We start from the raw sequence: 19,156 nt of genomic DNA, 5'->3' as shown, positions 1-19,156 counted from the left end.
TGACGAAAATTTTTATTTTCTGCAATATGATTGGTTGGAAACATTTCCAACACTGAAGAGTTTAGTTCCACAAGGCTATACCCTGGAGTAAAAAATGTGCTAATAACCCTCAACCCTCAGAAATTGTATAAACATCAATATTATAATAATAAAACATTTATCCAAGCTCTCCGGGAATAGTTCCTGTTGCAGGTTTGATAAAAGAACTATCCCACTCACAACCAGTGCATGGATAAGTGTTTAATATTTTTTTAATCTTTGGGGTGGATGAGGGGCATAAACTTCCCTAATTCTACAACTGGAGAAGAACAGCTATGATCACCTGTAAGTATTTACCATATATAGACACAAACTTCCTTTAGCTTATGATCAATATAGCTCAAAACTCAACACTAATAAAACACCACAATCCCATAACTACTATACCTCATCTTTTTTGGTCGGCTTCTAAAAATCAAATAAAGTAGACATCACTCTCCTTTTTGTTGCTTTATTTGAATTTTGTTATCACATTTATGACAATTCATGTGCTCACCCTTATTACGTTGGTGCTTTCTTATAGCAGCCAGCACAAATTTATAATAAGTGAATGATAGCAACATTTATAACCAAATATTTTTCACTTTTTAATTTTTTTTAATTGAAAATAATCCTATCTGTGCTTCAAAAGAAAGGAAAATTGTTGCGCTTGCAAGGATTTTTTTTTTTATTTTGGTACGGCATGTTTCCTGCAGACGTATATCAAAAAGTTAATGTATTACACAATCCGGCACTTGAAACCAAATATAAGAGGCAAAGTTATACGTTAAGGTCACACGATACAAACAAAACATTGGATGCTTTGAATAGTATATTTTTAGAATTATTGACTGTAAATGATGCAGATTTCCAATCTCTAAAATATTAAGAAATTGTAGACATTCAATGATTTAAATTTTTTGGTTTTCCCTTTTTTGCCAGCATCCTTACAAAGATATACAATTTGTAGCATTTTGTTGGACATTATTGAGAAATTTTGAATGAAGAAGAATATTTCCTGTGTAGTCTGTTAATCTGTCAATCTAATTAACAGTAACAACTATCTATAAAAATCTCCTAATTGTTCAAGTCAGGGTTAAAATTTGGGAGTATAGATCGATATTACTGTCTAGTCCTTGGGTATTTGAAAATAAGGTAGAACTTACTTTTCCAATCTGCAAGAAAGCTCCAGTGCCAGGCATAGTTAATGTCACTAATATATCTACATCATCAAATCAAATTCCCTCCTACTGGGTCATTGTCCGATGCAGTTTTTTAATCCCGTGAGAATTTCTGTGGAGGAAGACACTTCCTTTATATAACTGGGTTATCACAAAGCTTAAATAAGTATTTCTTTGAAAAACATTTTTTGGTTAGCTTTTACTTCTGTGTTTCAACAATATAGTTAGTATCGAAAAAATAATTTCCATAATCATTTATTCTGAATTGAAGTATGTAGAAAAATAAATTTTTACCTCATACCATTCATTTATAAACATAAAGAAAACATGTCAATCATACAATTCTCAAAAGTTAAATCCTTGTTATTATTTGCTTTGTCACGGAAGTCCTCAGCTATCAAGTATTATAAACAACGTAGGTAATGCAACACGATTGAATGTAATGTAGGGTATTAAATGCCTATATCTTATATATTTGGAGGACAACATTGGTGAGACGTTAAATAAACACTCCATCTATCTGTTTTAGTATCAGTCAGACGTTTTTAAAAAATACATTTTAAAGTTTGCAATGTACCAGATGTGTCAGTCACATAAAAATACAGTTCTGGCCCCAAGACCATAAACTGAGAACAGACTTAAGTCAAAACTTCGAATCAACATAACTTTTGAAATAACTTTCATAGCGAAACATAATTTTCATCATGAGTTTTAATTACAAACATGCAAATTTTAAAGTACATATGTTAAATAAAGGTCAAGATATTCAAAATCAAAATTTTGACTTAAGTCTATTCTCAGTTTATGGTCTCAAGGCCTGAGCTCATATTTTATGGTCTTGGGGATAGGAAAGTAAGCTAAATTAACCCTAGTACCTCTATAATCCTGGAAAATGTTTGTTTACTAACAACAGTTTTGATTGCAAAAAATATTTGTTTTTAATTAATATATTTACCTCTACTGTAGTGCACTATTTAAACTCCTGAAAAAAAAAAATTATGAAATTGTCCAACGAACAACAACGTAAACCAAATGTCACATTGTAAGAGTCTTTTAAAAATAGAATATAGATCGAGTTGTAAAAGAATGTCACACAAACTTATATACACGTTTGCAAATCATTCAATATGTATGCAAACTTGTGTTTTTAAAGTATCTTAAAGTGCCAAAAATAATTATCCATTGCTAATAATGAACTACTGGTAAGACATGTTACGTGTATATAATTGAAGCATTCTTTCGCTATACATTTAAACAATAAAAGGTACACGGTAGAACATATCTCTTTACATTTACATATACGATCATCTGTGAAGATGAAAGTGAAACTACACTTGAGCAAAAAAATATTGATTTTTCTATGATACCTTATCCTTAATTTTTCTTTAATCAGTGTAAGCGTACCAAAAAAATTTTCAGATACATTATAATGTTTTTATTTAATAGGAGTTTGCCTTAATTGGTTAATATATAATCAATTGTCATATTACTAATAAAATAAAATTATCTTTTACCTGTTTTGCAAACAAGCAATTTTTCTTTATATGCCAAAAACTTACTAAAGTTAATTATTGTTTACAATAGTGAAAGAGTTATTATCTCTTTTCCCCTTAATAAGACAAACACTAAAGAGATTGAGTTTTCCTAGACTGAAATAAGATCCAAGAATTCCTATAAGCTTTTGCTTTGTAGCAAAATGTTATTTTTTCAAGATGAGTATTTCTTTCAGTGTATCTCTCATTTCTCTACAACTATTTCATTCTTGCAAAATTTTTCTTTGAAATTCTGTAAGGAATAAGGCAAAATTTATGCGTTATATTCATATATAAATAAGGTTCTAGAGTAATTACTGTACAATCTGAAGAAAACGAACAGTAATCAAACTTAAAAGTCTATTGAAACAATGCAAATTGGGAACAGAGCCAACACGAACCTCTAAAAACATCAAAGTTGGGATCAGGTACCTTGTGCTATGGAGGAGTAAGCATCCTTTGTCGTCCGGTCACACCCGCCCTGTGCTTCTTGTCATGATCGAACCAAAGGAAAATTCTGTAGACAATTCAGTGTAAATAATGGCCTAACATTTGACTAAATGATAGATTGTATTTTATGACAAGGTCATTGTATCGAACATAGAACTTGAGAAATGATGACTTTAAACGAGACTGTTGATATCCTTATTTCATCAACGTGTTTGTCAATAGCTTGCCTCGTTTTAGAAATTGTTCGTACCCAAAGAATGCTCTTGCGTATCGAATGAACTGGGAGACTTAAACTCCAAAAGCAGGTATATGGGTAGATTGCTACACAAAAAAGGAACTTGACGATAGAAGAGTTGAAGTAATCATGTTTATCATAAAGTTTTGTTGTTAGGTTACCATAAACGTCTTTCTCTAGTAAAATATCCAAATATGAAACAGATGTGCCAGACGCTATGGTATCTTTTATTTCAAATTTACCTGAAATATATCGAGTCGACATATGAATGGAAGTAGATACAATTGATAATACGCCATCGATATATGTCGAGTTGAATGCCTCAGCAAGTGTTTTCTTCTTTTCCTGAATGAGTTTTTGAATAAATTCTGCTTCATATGAATACAGAAGTAGGCCTGTTAATAACTGGTCTCCCTATTATTTAATAAGCCATTTATTTTATATTTTTCTCTGGAAAATAAATATGACTGTATCAATTGATTTCAAAAATTCTTCCTACAAAATCATTAAGACGTATCCCATCAACAGTATGCTCTCTATGCAGAAAAATATTACATAATTGATTGAAAACAGAATTGTTTTGGAAGAAAAGGAAAGTTCATTTTGTTATTTCAAGCTATTTCTTCCTTGATATAAAGTTAAGGAAATAAACAAAAAAAATTTCAACTTATTAAAGAGATGTCTTCGAGACACGAATTTTCTTTTAAAAAATCTTCAACTTTTTAATTCAATATAGAAATCTTTAGCAGGGAGCAAAGTCTGCTGTTATCACCAATAGGCTTTGACAATGTAAGAGGAGGTTACGGAAAGTAGATGCTAGGGGGGAGAAAGGGGATTAATTAGAAAGAATCCCCTCAAAAAATAAAAACGAAACATTGCTTCACACTAAAGGAAAGAAAATAAACATCTCATAAACCTCGGTGATGATTTTCAGATAGCAATAAAAGATGCTATTCAACTGACTCATTTAAAATAAGAACTTACTCAATAGTCGCTATAGAGAATATACTATTAGTACTGTATACTTAGTTTTCTCTAGGTAATATATTTAATACTGAAGAATGGAATTTTAATTGTGTTTATTCATGTACCTTATTGGATATAAATCAAGAGGTCATTGTGCTCTACAGATACTACATGGCGTCCCATAACTTACACATATAATGGTACTATCAGTACTTTATTTGTTAACATAATGTACATAACTTTATCATTTTTGAAGAGGTAAGGGTACATTTTTTAATCAACTTTCTTAAAACAAATGTCTGAACACTTTCCTGAAACTTTTGTTTACAGATTATTCGTGAACTATTTAACGTTAGAGTATTACGGAAGAGAACAGATTTGTCTGCACTGGAACTGAGCATCTTTATTTGTTCATCGGTCTCTGTTAACTTGATGGCAGTAACAGAGCTCGCTGAGAACAGAAATAAGATTATCAGTATCAAACAGTCCTTACTGTCGGATGCCAATAGCTGCGGAGCTGAGAACAGAAATAAGATTATCAGTATTAAACGGTCCCTTCTGGCGGATGCCAAGAGCTGCGGAGCTGAGAACAGAAATAAGATTATCAGTATTAAACGGTCCCTTCTGGCGGATGCCAACAGCTGCGGAGCTAGAACAGAAATAAGATTATCAGTATTAAACGGTCCCTTCTGGCGGACGCCAACAGCTGCGGAGCTGAGAACAGAAAAAAAAAGTTTATCAGTATCAAACGGTCCCTACAGGCGGACGCCAACAGCTGCAGCCCTGAGAACAGAAAAAAAGTTTACCAGTATCAAACAGTCCCTACTGGCGGACGCCAACACCTGCGGAGCTGAGAACAGAAATAAGATTATCAGTATCAAACAGTCCCTACTGGCGAAAGCCAACAGCTGCGGAGCTGAGAACAGAAATAAGATTATCAGTATCAAACGGTCCCTTCTGGCGGATGCCAACATTTGCGGAGCTGAGAACAGAAAAAAAAGTTTATCAGTATCAAACGGTCCCTACAGGCGGACGCCAATAGCTGCAGCTCTGAGAACAGAAATAAGGCTATAAGTATCGAACGCTCCCTACTGGCGGACCCAACAGCTGCAGACCTGAGAACAGAAATAAGACTATCAGTATCAAACAGTCCTTAATGGCAAAAGCCAACAGCTGCGGAGCTGAGAACAGAAATATGATTATCAGTATCAAACAATCCTTTCTGTCGGATGCCAACAGCTGCAGAGCTGAAAACAGAAATAAGATTATCAGTATCAAACAGTCCCTAATGGCGAAAGCCAACAGCTGCGGAACTGAGAACAGAAATAAGAATATCAGTATTAAACAGACCTTACTGGTGAAAGCCAACACCTGCGGAGCTGAGAACAGAAATAAGGCTATAAGTATCAAACGCTCCCTACTGGCGGACGCCAACAGCTGCAGACCTGAGAACAGAAATAAGACTATCAGTATCAAACAGTCCTTACTGGCGAAAGCCAAAAGCTGCGAAGTGAAAACAGAAATAAGATTATCAGTATCAACGATCCCTACTGGCGGATGCAAACAGCTGCGGAGCTGAGAAAAGAAATAAGATTATCAGTATCTAACGCTCATTGTATACAAAAACCTAAAAACAAAGTAAAAATGCATTACGACTTGACAAATAAAAATTCTTGTATGTTTTTTGTAATATACATATTTCTTTATCTGATTTTATTTAAATTACTGTACAGACTAATGGTGTTAAAATTATATCTCAATATCCTTTATCAAAAAAAAAATCTAGTTCAAGCATTCATGGAGCAACTGATAAATATACGTACTTATAAATATAAATTAGCCAAACCTTTTTATGAACATCATCATAAAAAACTTCAATAGTGTCTGGAAACTTGGCATCCTCTGTCTGAGCTGACTACAAAAAAAGATCGATTGTTTTGCTCTTATAATTTCTGATGACTTATGAATTTGTGGACATCATGAGAAATTACTGTTTTATACTATTATACACTTGTTTATAATGAGGTCATTCCACAAAACAAAATGCTATAGAAGTCCTTTCTTTTAGAAAGCTTTTTTTGTTTTTGTTTTTAAATTTCTAAGAATCATATATTAACAAAAATTAAAGCCACTCTGAAGAAATATTAAAGAAATAGAATTTTGTCACAAAAAATAGTTGGTTCAAAATCCTAAAATTTCACCAATATCATATAGTTGAACACTACATGAATTTTACCTGGGACTCAGAGCTGATGCTACGTCAACCCCAGCTGATGGAGGCGGGGCATGGTACCCACATGATTCAAATTGACGGCATCAAAAATCCTGACCACACCGTTAGCACAGCCAATAAATATATGATCTTCTCCAGCCGAAATACAGGTGGTATTGGTGGTCTGTAAAAAAGGGAAATTACTCCGCATTGTATAGCCAAAAGATATTCTTCTCTAGTACAACCAAAATGTACGGAATGGTACATTTCAAAATTGCAGCAATATTTCATTAAATGGTACTATACAGCAAACTATAGCACTCAAAAAAGTCATACCGCCCTCACAGGGTGCTTATCTGTCATATCTGAGTAATTTTAATCTTTTAAACAATGCCTTAAAATCTCTAGTTTCTCCGTTAACTGAAGCGATAATAAGTAAATGTTTATTATGTGATGTTTCCCTATTATAAGGTCTTTCCACCTCTCCGTGGAAAGACCTCTTGAAATTCTTATGTTTATTATTATTATTATGTCTTTCCACCTCTCTGTGGAAAGACCTCTTGAAATGCTTTTGTTTATTATCATAATTAGGTCTTTCCACCTCTCTGTGGAAATGCCTCTTGAATTGCTTCTGTTTATTATTATTATTCTTCCGCTACGGCTTATTGAACCGAAAGACTTATCGAGAAACTTTATAGTTCATGATTCTCGACTAGTAAAATTATTTTGAAAAACATGTGGCCAGCTATTTGACCCTTTCGCAGTTATTGCCCCTTACACAATTAACCTTATTATTGCTACTCCTCCGAAACTGTAAACCGTAAAGGCACAGAACCTTCATCAATGTCTTCGACTACTTGAGAGGACTTTTCAATCTGTTCATTGCAAAATGATTTGTCGAGCGCTTTAATAAGTTATTGCCCCTGAGAGGTTTTGATGTTTATAAATAACCAAAAATTTTCTAAACGACAAGTTGTAAAGACATGGGGCCAACTGCGTTAGATTTTTTGACCTTATACCTTGAAATTTAGGACAAGGTCATTTAAAACAATGAAAAAAAATCCTCATATATATATATATATATATATATATATATATATATATATATATATATATATATATATATATATATATATATATATATATATATATATATATATATATATATATATATATATATATATATATATATATATATAAAATTATAATATTATAATTAAATTTACTACCCCCCCCCCCCCCGACATAGGATTTTCGAGTTTGGACATTGTACCTGACTCAACATAAAAAGTATTGTTGTGTTTAAATAAAAATTAAATTTTAAGGTGAATCTAATCGATGAAATATATGGAGATAACGAACAGTATTCAAGCTCAAAAGTCCATTATACAATACAAAATGGGAGCAGAGCAAACACGGACCTCCAAACATCAGAGGTGGGATCAGGTGCCATGGAGGAGTGAACATCCCCTGCCAACCGGTCACACCCGCCGTGTGCTCCTTGTCATGATCGGGAAATAACGGAAAATCCGTCGACAATTCAGTGTGTAAATAATGGCCTAACAATTAGTACGAAAAACGTCAGTCAGCATTTGACTCAATGATAAATTGTATTTGCTGACAAGGTCATTGTATCGACCAAAGAACTTACGAAATGATGACTTTAAACGAGACAGCTGATATTCTTGTTTCATCAACTTATTTGTCAATAATTTACCTCGTTTTCGAAATTGTACATATGTAGAGCATGCTCTTGCGTATCGAATCAACTGAGAGATATATACCCCGTATGCAGGTGATGAAGGTATATTGCTGCATAAGTAAGGGAAGTTGACGATTGAAAAGTTAAAGTCATCACGTTTATCATAAAGCCTTTTCAAGTAAAATATCCAAATATGAAACAGATGTGTCAAACTCTGTGGTATCTTTTATCTCAAGTTCACCAGGATATATCGTATCGACATAAGAATGAAAATAGCCATTGTTGATTGACAATACGTCGTCAATATATCTAAATGTCGAGTTGAAGGCAACAGCAAGTGTTTTCTTCTTTTCACGTACAAGATTTTGGACAAATTCTGCTTCATATGAATACAAAAAAAGGTCTGCTAATAACGGGGCGCAATTGGTACCCATGGGAATTCCAATAGATTGTTGGAAGACCTGGTCTCCAAAAACCACATAGATATTGTCAATCAGAAACTCAAGCATCTTTTTAATGTCAACTTCAGAGTACTTGTGTGTACAATCAGAATGTTTTTTAACAAAATAATTTTGCAAATGACCAATGACAAGGTAAGTATATTTACGAGTTCCATTTTTATTGAAAAAGCAGCTGTCAATGATATCAAAAAGCCTGGACTTTAATTTATCGTTGGGAATGGTTGTGTATAAAGTTGAAAAGTCGTAAGTTTTTAAGCTGTTGATTTTGGTAAAATCTTGTGATTTCAAATTTTCCAAAAGTTCCTTGGAATTTTTAAGTATCCACATCTGATTTACACCACTTCTCGAATATATTGTTGCACAGTAGTCTTGAAGTTTCTCCTTCACCACTGTTAATATCTTAGTGAGGAGTAAAGATAGAGGCTTGGTTGAACATCTACTGGAACCCGCTATGTATCTTTGTTTGTAAGGATTTTTATGAAGTTTCGGAATCCAATATAAATATGGTAATTCGAATTCATTTTGGTTGTTTGGAATATTAAAAATATTCAAAACTGACATATGATTTTGAAGAATTTCTTCCATAGAAAGGGAACTATGAGTATAAGTTGGATTACCACTTGAAGAATTAAATCCAAGTTCCTCTAAAATACATTTAATATAATGAGCCTTACAAACAAAGACAATGTTGTTACCTGCTTTGTCAGCAGGGACCAGTACGTACTGATCATGTAATCTATCTAATTCTTTTTTCACTTCTGGATTACTGAATACAGAAGGATAGATGGTTCTCATATTGCCTCTCAATTTTTTAATGCGCGATTTTAACATACATCTGATACATTTAATCCATTCTGACAAAGTGTCAAGGTCTTCTTTTTCATGTCTGGCCCATCGCCTGGCGTAGTCCTCTACAGAATCCATGATATTTATGAAATTCTTACGCCAGTTGAAGGATCTGGGTTCCCTAAATTTAGGACCTTTTAAAATTAGTGATCTAAGGTCCTCATTATTAACTATATTTACGTCACCAGTAATAACGTGTCCAGCAGGACTATAGTTATAGGGTGAAGAAGAACATGAACACGATGGAGGATTATGTTTCAGATCTTCGTTATCCAGGCCCTGTAAAGTTTTCTTGTAATTAAAAAGTTTGGAAGCAAGAGTCGATGTATATTTGTAGGAAATACAAGGTGTAGTCTTTAACTTGAAAAATGGTGGAATACAGGACTGGACCCTTTTGTGATTAAGAATATTACTTATATTAACCGCGTCAATTCCTTTGTTGGCATATTGAAGATTAAGGAAAAAACGGATTGTTTTAGCTGCATTTTCTTCAGTAAAACGCGGGGGTTTAAAAAGCCTATGATCGGCAATATCCATAACTACAGCTGTGATCCTGATTAAATAAAGGATATACCCACATGTATACCACACTTCACAAATTTATGTGATGTTGTTTTAAAGAGCATATTTAAAGGGATAAAAGAACTGTTGCAATGAATGCTCCCTACGGTTCGTGACCCTGAATACTGATTAGGTTAGGAGATGTGGAATAGCTTACATCAGTATGTATCAGTATATGATGTTTGATTGCACTATCTTGAATGGTTTCTTTAAAACTGAGCAAAATACTAATTTAGGAAAAGTGAGATCAAGGTCAAAGGAAAGGTCAAGGTCAAAAAATGTTGATGCAGTTGAACAGCTAACATCATTATTCATGGCAGGGCATAAAAATATCCTTGGACTCAGAGTGTATATTTGAGGCCTTATAAAGTTTTTATCCCAGCTAATTCATTCAAGTATTATCCCTGGTGTGTTGAAAGATTTGTGCTCGAGATACAAAGTGCAACTCCTCATATTTGAAGATTGAGGTAAAGGATTCCAATATTTAAATCACCTAGATTTTAAACCAGGACGTATAAAACAACTGACAGGTAGATGTGTTCTGAGTAAATTGAAAGAGTTCACATACAGGGCGGTCGCCATTACAGTCTCCTAAAAACAGGTAGGACATTTCTTAAGAATGCAGTCTATAAATTCTCTATATTTTTAAGATAACAACAAAAACAATTTCTTTTAAAATATATCCTTTCACCATTGGAATGAATTTAACAATTTTTGTATTTCTAGTTCTATATCCAAAATTTCTTTTTCAGTGGCTCTTTACATACACTCACATACACTATACATATCTGTACCTGTATTAGGGACGATCAGAAAATTCTGCAAGTAGATAAAAAGAACAAAATTTAACCTTGTTTTTTTTTAATCCTTCAAAGTAACCCCCTTTTACATTCACATACTTTTGCAATCTGGTAACCCATGATTTGAAAGCCCCTAGGTAGTCTTCCCTTGGAATACTGTCTAAGCACCGATAAACAGCACTACCAACAGCACTGCGCGAAGTATAGCGGCATCCAGGTAACAACTGTTTCAGTGTAAGAAATAGAAACAAGTCACAAAGACTCAGGTCAAGAGAATATGGGGGATGAGGAGGCTGAAAAACCCTTTCATCCTTCAAAAAATTTTGAACTATTTTACTCTTATGTGCTGGGGCGTTGTCATTTATGAGCTTAATGTGTTCTATACCCCTGATTTTTTTTTTCAATTCTTTTCATACAGTTCTTAAATTTTTTTTCAGTACTTTATTTTTGTGAAATTGTCCCCAGATACCTCGACCTTGCGGAGTTGGAATTTGCATAACTGGACCACTAGAATTTAAGAAAATAGCATAAAAAATTTCTTTGCACTAACACCTTTTTTGCAATGACAGGACGGACACACATCATATTGTTAATTTTTCTTTGCGGTTCAAAAAAGTATTTCCAAGTTTCATCACCTGTTAGCAGGTCAGCAAACTTTTTCCTGTCACAGTTTTTTAGAATAAATTTTTAAGTTTTCTGGCAAATTTCTGTTCTGGTTTCAAGGGATGTGGTGTCCATCATGCACATATTTTACGTTGGTTAATGGTGCTTAGTCAATATTTCATGTACTTTGCTGATGAGATCCCAACAACACTCGTGATATATTTTAAAGTATATCTGCCATTTTCTTAGTTTATCTACAAACACGTTTGCTCCAGTAACGGCTATTTTTGGTTGCCCTGGTCTTGAGCAGTCTTTAACGACCTCTACATCATTCATGAACTTTTTTCAACTAGCTACATACTGTGCTCAATGAAATTACACTCTCCATAAATCTGACAAATTTCATTTAAAATAAGATATATCAAGAAGCCTCTCACTTTTATATAAGTCCTTAATCCAGCCTTCACTGTAGATTTCATATCACGGGAGAAAATGGCCAGTATGTCTTCGTTTAGATACTGTAAGTCGCTTTAATTCCCCGGTGTTAAAATTTCACGATTTCTCACAAAGTACGAATCGCAATGGTTTTAATTTGGATTTAATTTCACGCCACATGAAATTAATATAAATTTTGTATAAGCATTTAAAAATTTTGAAAACCTAATGACAGCATTCACGATGGATTTAATTTCGCGGAAAAATGATGAACCGCGAACATAGTGAAATTAAAACCATCGTGATTATTTGCCAATCTACAGTATAACTTTTTAAACAGTGAATAAAACGATACGAACTTTTAGACAGATACATGTAATAAAGGTATCTACACTTCATAACATTGATTTTGATCATCTTCTAAGGAAATCTATGGAATAACATTACTGGCATTATTTTCTGATCGCTCCTCGTAGTAGGACATTGATCTTTTTAGCTCACCTGAGCCAAAGGCTAACATGAGCTTTTCTGATCAAAGAGTGTCCGTCGTCCGTCTGTTGTCTGTCACCCCTCATCTGTTGCCTGTCGTTTGTAAACTTTTCATATTTTTGACTTCTTCTCAATAACCACTGGGCCAATTTCAACCAAACTTGCCACAAAGTATCCTTGAGTGAAACGGACTTAAGTTTATCACAGGAAGTGCTAAGGGAAGATAATTAAGAATTCATGAAAATTTGGTAGCATCTTTTAAAATCTTCTCAAAAACCACTGGGCAAGAAAGGATGAAACTTATGTGAAAGCTTCATTACATACTCTAGATTTAAGATTGTTCATCTCATATCCCCCAGGGCTAGGGCACGGCCATAAGATGAGGTCGAAGTTTTACATTTGAATATATCGGAAATGTCTTTAAAAATCCTCTTCTCAAGAACAGCTAAGCCAAGATTAGTCATATTAATGCAGAAGTATCCTCAGGTAGTGTAGATTCAACTTTGTTCCAATCATGACCCCCGGGGGTAGGGTTGGGCTACAACAGTGGGTCAAAGTTTTACCAAGGAATATATAGGTGAAAAGGATTTATCGCATGCTTTTTAAAAAATCGTAACTTTCAATATGAAAAAATATCGTCTACAACCTTCTTTATAAAATACTGAATACAATAAACGTTGCAAGCATATTTTAAGCGAAATTAAGAAATGAAATTCAGTCACAGTGATATGAGTATTTCAATCGGATTTCGGCGCCATATTGATGTGACGTCATATGCGACAATTCAGTGATAGAGAGATAAGAATCTGCACACCGTTGACTGAAATATCAATAAAAATGAAGCATAAAGTACGAAAAATGCTGATAAAAAATTAATTCTGTACTTTCTCTTGAATTACTACAGAAATATGAACTAGGCGTAATTTAAAGTATATAATCAATGAGTAAAAGATGAATTTATACGATTACAGGACTACGGTGTGGATGCAAGATTACGTGATCGCTATCTAATTAACTTGGATTTTTAATTCAGGGGTTTTCATTTGACCCTATAGGTGTTTAATTATCTCGGTATATTTACAATTTTTATAAACTGTGATCATAAGGAATATATTAAGCTTTTAATTTCAAGTAATTGAAAAACATGCGATAAGTCCTTTAAGGGGCATTTGCGTAAAACGCATTAAAGACTTCAAATAGTGAAATGACCGACAACCCTTGGGAGGGATTAGCCAAAGGGTATATAAGGCAGAGCCTTGGGAAAGTCAAACATTCAGAAGCTAGCTGAAGAAGTTGGATGTTGCATTAGGAATAAAGAAGTTAAGGGTAAGAGCAAAATAAATGTTTAAAAGTTATAAGCACCAGTGGCAAGTATCCTAGGGAATTAATGTTAAGTTCTGAGTGTAGTAAATCTGAAGAAGATTCTTATCTATCAATGGGAACGTAGAGGAGAAACATGGTGCAAGTAGAACCTTACCCAGTCCCCGTCTCTAGATAAGAGAAAATTTAAGTACTATATATATATATATCTTGTAACAACCTGATCATAGACAATACATAGGAAATATCTTTACAAGCCTTCTTTTTGAGAACAACTAACCCATTATAAGTCATATTTATACAGATAACCTTAGGTATTGTACAATCAAGTTTGTTCAAGTTATAACCCCCGCCCCTCCCCAGGGGTTGGGGGGGGGCACAACCAAGAATCAAGGTTTTACATAGGAATATATAGGAATCATCTTGAAAAAATCTGCTGCTCTAGAACAGCAAAGCCATGATTAGTCATATTATTACAGAAGCATCCTCAGGTAGTGTAGATTGAAATTTGTTCAAATTTAGGATGGTAGGATGGGGCCACAATGGGTTTCACATAGGAATACATATTGGGAAAAATCTTTAAAATTCTTCTGTTCAAGAAGAGCAAAGCTATGATTAGCAATGTTGATATGGAAGCATCCTGAGGTATATTAACCTTTGTTTACCCGACACCCCCCCCCCCCCCAATAAACTTTTCAGTACTGAACAGATTTCTGGGGGTTTTTTTCCCTAGCCAATGTGCTCAGGTGAGCGATGTGGCCCATGGGCCTCTTGTTTCAATTATTCTATGATTTTTACACATATTTTCATATCTCTCAAAAGTAGGAAAAATGATGTATAGTCATAATAACTGAATACTAACAGCAAAATGTTTCAAAATTTTTCTCATATTCTGATTCAGTTTTAAAACAACTATGGGTAATCTTCAAAAGTGACAAGAATTGATTGATCAAAGGTAGCAGCCTATATTCAGCTGTTAATCTTTGGCCTGAAATACATCTCTGTCATATTTTTGTTAATCTTCATATCTTCATATCTAAAAGCATCTAACAATGGACCCCCGTACCAGTGCCCAGAACTTGATGCGATGTGACCTGTGTGAGACCGCTGTGGTACAGATGCACTGTGATACATGTCTTGTCAACCTGTGCAAGGCCTGTGTGGGAGAACACATGTTATCTGATCAATCCAAGAAACATGAAATTGTCCCATTCCCTCTTAGAAAATCCACTCCTCAATACCCTGGATGTAAAACTCATAGCAAAGAACGATGTGAAATGTACTGCAATCAATGTGACATTCCTGTATGCAACATTTGCATTGCATCTGATCAACATCTAGGTCATAAATTTTTGACAATTTTGCAAGTTCTGGATGAAAAAAGGAACAAAATAATTCAAGAACAAAATGAATTAAATGAGACAATTTATCCAACCTACCAGGACATTGCCTCTGATGTACAAAATAGAATGAGTCAATTAGAAAAGGAATATGGAGATCTCTCAACAGCCATAACAAAACATGGAGAAGACTGGCACAGAGAAATTGACAAACTTGTCAAAAAACTTACAGTTGAAGTTGATGAGATGAAAAACACACAGTTACAAACTCTTCAGAAACATCTGGGTGAAATAAACAAGACAATTTCTGACATCAAGGATGAAATCAATTCAGCTGATGTCACTGTAGACTCCAATAACTTCTCAAAACTGTTCAGTACTAAATTCAATATAGACAGATACAAAAACTTTCCACAAAAAATTGTGCCATCTAAACCTAAATTCATGCAAGGGAGAATTCAAGAAAAAGAACTTCATAAAATGTTTGGAGCTTTAGAATTAAGTTCTCTAATTTCAAATGGACGTTATTACAGTATGAAGATATTACCACCAGAAGGTGGATTCTCTCCTCCAGTCAAACAGCTGCTTGATGAACCAAATACTATAACCACCATAGACACTGGGTATAAACAACTTTACAATGTGGCCTGTGTGAGTGATGAAGAAATCTGGACAAGAGGAAAAGACAAGACCATGAAACTCTTCAGCATCAATCAGGGATCACTACTCAAGTCAATCACAACCAAGTCAGGAAACACGCCAATAGACATAGCAGTGACAAAAATTGGAGATCTAATTTATACTGATACCAGTGATAGAACTGTGTACATTGTGAAAAATGAGAAGATAGAGGAGGTGATCAGACTAAAGAACTGGAAACCTAATGGTGTCTGCAGTACCTCCTCTGGTGAGCTCTTGGTTATCATGAGCAGTGATGATAACAAACAAACAAAAGTTGTTTGTTACTTTGGCTCCACAGAGAAACAAACCATTCAGTTTGATGACAAAGGTAACCCTCTCTTTTCATCTGGTCGTTATAACAGAAACATAACTGAGAACAGGAACCTGGATATCTGTGTGTCTGACTGGGGAGCTAAAGCAGTATTGGTGGTCAATCGGGTTCGAAAACTGAGATTCAGATACACTGGACATACTCCTGCTCCAAAGAATGAACCATTCAGTCCTCAAGGAATAACCACTAATAGTCAGAGTCACATCCTTACAACAGATTATAAAAATGACTGTGTCCACATCATAGACCAGGATGGACAGTTCCTCCGTTACATAGACTGTGGACTGAGTCATCTCAGGGGACTATGCACAGATACAAATGACAATTTGTTTGCTGCTCAATGGGAAAACACACAAGTGAAGAAAATTAAATACCTGCACTGATGATACTGTACTGTATAGATGGTATAGTCTAGCATTATAAGGATAATTCATATGAGTCTGCATTCACAAGAGATTGGTCAAACATGTAGTTAGCCACATTCCTTGTTTTTTCAAAGCTGAATATATAAATGAAGAATGTATTAACATGTGTTTTATATTAATGTAACATAAATGTCCAAAGACTGTTTCCTAATGTAATAAACTCTGATATGGCATCAGTAAAGTCTGCTGATATGTAGCTATAGATACATGTCAAGGGGTACATTCAACATGTTTAAGAGCATAGCGGCTACATAAAGCTACGATCTTAAACACAAAAACTAGCAAAACCGCGACGTAGGAAGAGCTGGTAAAAATACTTGATGCTAAATGCCTAATCAAAGATGGCCCTCTTCGCAGCACACAAGACTTTAACAAAAAGGGTTTTATTTTCTGCATCTTACTGAATTAAATGTACAATTACATACAGGTGACTCTCGATGGTTCGATGTACCTGCTCTCTCAAAGTAAAATCCCGGTCCCGTTTTTTTTTTCTCTCTGCATTACTAAGCAGATTTACTCCCAATCTCTCAAGCTTCCGATCTCTCAAAGTTCTCTATCTCTCGAACCTAAACCTTGGTCCCTTTACACAGATTTCAATGTTTTTCACTATTGATCTCTCGAAGTTTTAATTGCAGATATGTGCCAATCAAGCGTGTAATTTATTCAGCTGGTACTTACTTGGAAAACAATAAATATCTGGGGTTAGAGTGGACATATTAATTTGATGTTTACATAGGTGACACAATACCCGGGTATCGCCCTAGTATCGATGATTAAATAGTAATAATAAATAATAATAAAAAATAAATTTATAAAGCGCTGAAAATTAATAAAATTACTCTAAAGCACTGTACAATAAAACGCAAATAAACATATTTTAAGAACTAAGAATAGATTTATTACATGTAGTTTAACATATGTGTATTAGAAATTATAACATTAAAATTCCAAACTTACATACAAACAATTGCGTCATTAAAAATTCTGTGAATATTAGAAAATCTTTTAAGATTGATGCTAAAAATGTGTGCTCCAATTATTTAAAAAGCTATTCTATAAAACTGTGTCTTGAAATGTCTTTTAACAATGTTCAGGGACTGGGCCTGTTATATGTCATTAGGAAGGTCGTTCCACAAAAACGCTGCTGCCCAACTGAGCCGACGTTCGTTATATGTCTTTGTCCTGATTTTTGGAATAACTAACCGCGATGTTGACTCAGATCGCAGTGATCTGGCGGGCTTGTATTCAATTATAAGTTTCTCGACATAAGATGGAGCTAACCCGTGTATTGATTGGAAGACATATGTCAAGATTTTATATTGTGGCCGAAAATAAACGGGTAGCCACTGAAGATCTGCTAAAATAGGAGTAATGTGCTCCCTTTTCGGCGATCTTGTAACCAGACGAGCTGCAGTGTTTTGGACTCTTTGGATCCGTTCTAGTGTGTTCTTTGACCATAGTCCAATCTTGCAGTGATTACGGCGTTCACCATGGTCTCAAAGCGCCGTATAGTCCAATATTGCATATTTGGAAATAGGATGACTTGACGACCGAGGATACCTGTTTTTTCATAGTAAGGTGTTGATCGAAAATGACACCTAGGTTCTTCACACATTGCACGCTTTCAATGATATTATCACCAACTTTAAGTTGTAATTTTGGTAGATGCTTCTGACGCTGCCTTGTGGTGAAGATTATTAGCTCGGTTGATTGGTCAATTAGTTGAATCCATGATGGTTAAGATAATTAGCTCGGTTGATTGGCCAATTTAAATAAAAAAAACCCAGCTGATAGCCATCCACGACCGATTTTGACGAGGCACACATGAGATGATGATTTTAAGAATTAGATTTAGAGGCATGTCATAAATTCTCATGAATTACAGGACTAGATTCAGGTATTGCGAGTGAAAACCATATTGCGATATATTGCAATACAGGGTAACTCCCGATACCTCGAAGTCCGTGGGACCGAGGGAAAACTTTGAGAGGTCAAGAGTTCTTGTTTTCAAAAGTCCGAAATTTTCCGGGTTCTCTGACAGGTTTTAAAATTAGTCTAACCAGATGTTATAATTTTCATTCATTCTACTAGTGTTTACCTTACACACGTGGTTTAAAAATGATACTTATTTGTATTTTTGAGGTGAAAATACACATCCGCTTTTTTTTAAACTGAATAAAGCAAAAAATTATATTTTCATTATATTTATTTAGTCTATGTAAGACGAACATCATGGAATCAACTGACTCATTTAAAATTTTAAAAAAAAAAACCCTTCTCAGTAGACGATATAGAGTATAGTGAATGATACTCGTAGAACAGGAGCTTACCATTCTCATTTTTTATAAGAATGACATCATATTATCAGAAGAAAAATATGTGATAACTTGAACATTAGTACTTTTATGGTAAAACCCCGTTTAATTGTGATATTTTTCATTCAATAATCATCTTTTGTTTAACAAATTCTTCCGTTCAGAAATTCATGAGTAATACACAAATTAAACTAACGATTTTTTGTTTAATTTTTTTTTTCACGTTTATTAACTCAAAGAAAATAAAAATTAT

The 19,156-nt window shown here is 34.2% G+C and overlaps 1 protein-coding gene across 1 annotated transcript in view; it reads right to left on the bottom strand.

Moving 5' to 3' along the window:
• LOC133178252 (mitogen-activated protein kinase-binding protein 1-like) overlaps positions 1 to 19,156 on the bottom strand; it is an 89,441-nt gene that overhangs the window by 17,730 nt on the left and 52,555 nt on the right. The window lies entirely within an intron of this gene.

This window comes from Saccostrea echinata, unplaced genomic scaffold, assembly GCF_033153115.1.
Source record: "Saccostrea echinata isolate AGI-Se365-2 ecotype Australia unplaced genomic scaffold, CSIRO_AGI_Sech_v1 ptg000002l, whole genome shotgun sequence".
NCBI lineage: Eukaryota > Metazoa > Mollusca > Bivalvia > Ostreida > Ostreidae > Saccostrea > Saccostrea echinata.
This window is presented reverse-complemented; position numbering and strand designations above follow the sequence as displayed.